The sequence below is a fragment of the Leopardus geoffroyi genome, chromosome B2 (assembly GCF_018350155.1).
Source record: "Leopardus geoffroyi isolate Oge1 chromosome B2, O.geoffroyi_Oge1_pat1.0, whole genome shotgun sequence".
Classification (NCBI taxonomy): domain Eukaryota; kingdom Metazoa; phylum Chordata; class Mammalia; order Carnivora; family Felidae; genus Leopardus; species Leopardus geoffroyi.
Genome location: NC_059332.1, coordinates 3,276,638 through 3,280,049, shown reverse-complemented (window position 1 = coordinate 3,280,049; position 3,412 = coordinate 3,276,638). Strand labels below are relative to the sequence as shown.

At 44.3% G+C, this 3,412-nt stretch overlaps 1 non-coding gene across 1 annotated transcript; it reads right to left on the bottom strand.

Moving 5' to 3' along the window:
- Positions 1 to 2,688: 2,688 nt before the first annotated feature.
- TRNAL-UAA lies at positions 2,689 to 2,771 on the bottom strand. The gene has a single exon. It is a non-coding gene; the product is annotated as a tRNA-Leu (tRNA).
- Positions 2,772 to 3,412: the final 641 nt, after the last annotated feature.

Sequence of the window (3,412 nt, the reverse complement as noted above, 5' to 3'; positions counted from 1 at the left end):
CTGGATTCGCAAAAGACCAGTACAATAATATCATAGGCAATGAACAGTATGGCGTCATTTACGTTCAGATTAAAATCCTAGGGGACTCCAGCTCTCACTTAACGTGAATAGAGCCGGTAAGACTGTTGCTCCTAATCGAACAACCAAAAATCTAGATCATTTAAACAAAATTATAAGTTTCTGTGACTCCACGAAGAGCTGAGGTCTCAGAGTGACCAGATAGTATGCAATCTAGGGAAAACAGTTGCCTCCAGCAGAGATAGGACATGGGCACTGTCTCACCCAAAAGCAGTGGGATGAAGACGGGGCCTCCAGGCAAGAGGGTCAGAAAAGTCCGGCTAAAATTCATCATTTCGTAGTGAATTGCTGAAACCCAAGTGTTGGCCAGCAGGGGGCTGGGACCCCTGGGACCAGTGTATTGGATGGGCGGAGGGGGGCGGTGGGTTACCCACACTTCACCGAGCACTCTCGGGGGCAGGGCAAGAGCGCAGAGAAAGCCTCCGTCAGTAGTCCGGGCTTTTACTTTGGCAACCGCAAAACTCCTAAACACTGACAGGGAAACAGCAAACACGGTTAGAAACTAAAGAAAACATCAAAGAATAAAAATCTCTGCCCCCGGGGGAGTGTCAGAAAACCATACTGGGCCCAGAATATTAGAGAATGTCAGCTGCGGGGGTTGAGGTGGGGGGCGAGCAGGCTGACTGAGAAAGTCACGCCCCAGAGCCCCAGGATCACAGAGCACAAGAAGACTGGGGCTCAAGCCTCCCACACGACCCCCTAGACCAGCGAGCGCTAGTTATCAAGAAACAGAAGTGTAGCGCTGGGGGAAGGCAAGAAACCCAAGGAGAGAAGCCCTCTCTGAAACTTGTACAGAGAAGGCATACAGCTGAGGGTAGAGCAAAAACATTGAAAAAGCAAGAAATTAAGCCTCACCCCAAACCCAAAGAAGAGCCCAAAGAATTTGAAGCCGGTTGTGCTCTGATGGAAAATACAGCAACGATAAAATACAAACATATCTCAACTCCTGCTTCAATTTCAACCTCACACATTAATAGCCTAGTAGAAGGGACATATCGGTCTCCGGCTTAGATACTACTAACCTCACTGGCTACAGCCCTAACACTGTGTCCAGCAGCTAGTGAAAAATTATGAGACGCTCATAAAAGCGAGAAGAAACCATTCACTGTCAAGAGACAAAGCAGCAAAATGAGATTCAGATATGTCTCACATGATGAAAAACTGTCAGAAAGGGAATTTCAGGTACCCATGGTTATTATGTTAAAGGCTCCAGTGGAAAAATGGACCACGTACGTTAGCAGATGAGAAATTTCAGTAGATTGTTGGAAACTAAAAGTCAAATAGATATGCTAAAAAAAATTTTAAAAACCTACACACAGTAACAGAGATAAAGAATGCCTTTAATGTCTCCCCAGGAGACTCTGGTCTGAGGGGCAGTTGAAGGAAGGTCAGTACAGTCTACCCAGCTTGAAACACCAAGAAAAAAAGACTGGGAAAAAAAGATCATTAAAGAGTTATTGATTAATGCCAAATAGTCTCATATATTTATTGTTGAAATCCCAGAAGGCAAAGAAAGAGAGGAAAAATAGAAAAAAATATTTGAAGAGATCAAGACTGAGTACTTTCCCAAGATAATGAAATTCATCCAACCCCGGCTCCAAGATCAGAGAACCCTAAGCATTTTATATTGGTTGGGGTGGGGGGGACTCTATTTACCTCATAGTCATACTGCTGAGAACAAATAAAAGAGAGTGCTGAAGGCGGTCAAAGAACGAAATACATATTATATATAGCTGAAAAAGATAAAAATTACAGCAGACTTCTCACCAGAAATTAAGTATGCCAGAGGACAAGGGAATGACACTTGAAAGTGATGAGAGACAAAGCAAACAAAACCCCAAAAGAACAGAAACTCTTGACCATGAATTCTCTATCACGCAAAAAAATATTTTTCAACCATGAAGAAGACATTAAGGTCTGCCCAGACACACAAAATCTGAAGGGCGGATGACCAGCAGACCTGCGCAACAGGAGACGTCGTGAGAAGGAGGAATTCAGGGAGAAGGAATACGAGCCCAGAGACACAAGAAAGAGTGAATATCCAAGGAGGTGGCTACCCCGTGAACAAGGTACATAAAAGGAATATTTTTTCCCAATTTGAATCACTCTAAATACGATCAGCTGCATAAAGCAATCGTGCTGATGAGCTGTGGAATGTACGGGAGAGCCAAGGCGTGGGACGGAGAACACACAACAGAGGAGAGAGGAGCCAGGAGCCCGCTGTTGCAAACTCGGAGCCACTCAAGAAGCAGCATGATGCCATTTGAAAAGTGGACCTGGGATCATTGCAGCTGGGTGCAGGAAACCCCAGGGAAACCAGTCAAGGTTGTTTTCAAAGGCAAACAGTAAGGCCATAATGAAGATAAAATTGAATCACGTAGAGTGCTCCCAAGTGTCAAAGACAGGAAGAAAGATAAAGGAAAGGAACACCTAGAAAACAGGGTAACGAGACAGTGGATTTTAACACCAACATGTCAGCCATGACGTTACACGTAGGTCATCTGAATCCACTGATTGGAGTTTGTCAAGTTGGATAATAGAAACTCAGACCCAGCTGCAATACTGGACCGACTCCCCAGGAGGGAATTTTTATCTCGCATAAAGTATGCATACCGGGAGTGGGGTTCGAACCCACGCGGGCACACGCCCATTGGATCTTAAGTCCAACGCCTTAACCACTCGGCCATCCCGGTGGCACATGCAAACTCTGATGTCAAAATTACTGAATTAGAATTAATTAGAATTGCTAATTCCTGGAAAGTTATGAATATACCTGGGAAATCTGTGACCAGGCTTTAACATGCCGAGAGGAAACAATTCCTTATGATGCTTCTCGGGGGTAAAAGAAAACTAATGAAAATGTGTCTTTTCAACAACTATTACGTAATCACTAATTTGTACCATACATTACGGCGGGTGTTAGGGAAAGACTGAAATATGCCTGATCTCACGGACCTGCATCAAAATGAGAAATATTATGACATAAAAAACACAGGATGCTACAGGAACACTCATCAGATTCAACTCACTTTGTCACCACTGACGCTCAAGAGAAGACCCTTCTTTTAGTGGATTTGGAAAGAAAACCAAAGAGAACAGGGAGTGGAGTGAGAGGTGAGGGGAATGCAGCTGCGTGAACTATGTCTCTAGCTCTACAAAGGTGGTATCTGTACTTTTCCTTACTCATCAGAGAACACTGTTTTGCCTGCTGAATCTCAGCCCCCATTCCGAGCCCATTGAATCTAACTGTCCGGGTGAGGGTTTCAGGTCTGGAAGCAGAGAATAGTTAATATTGAGACAACCTACCCTTGGAGTAAGTTTAGAAAACCCTACC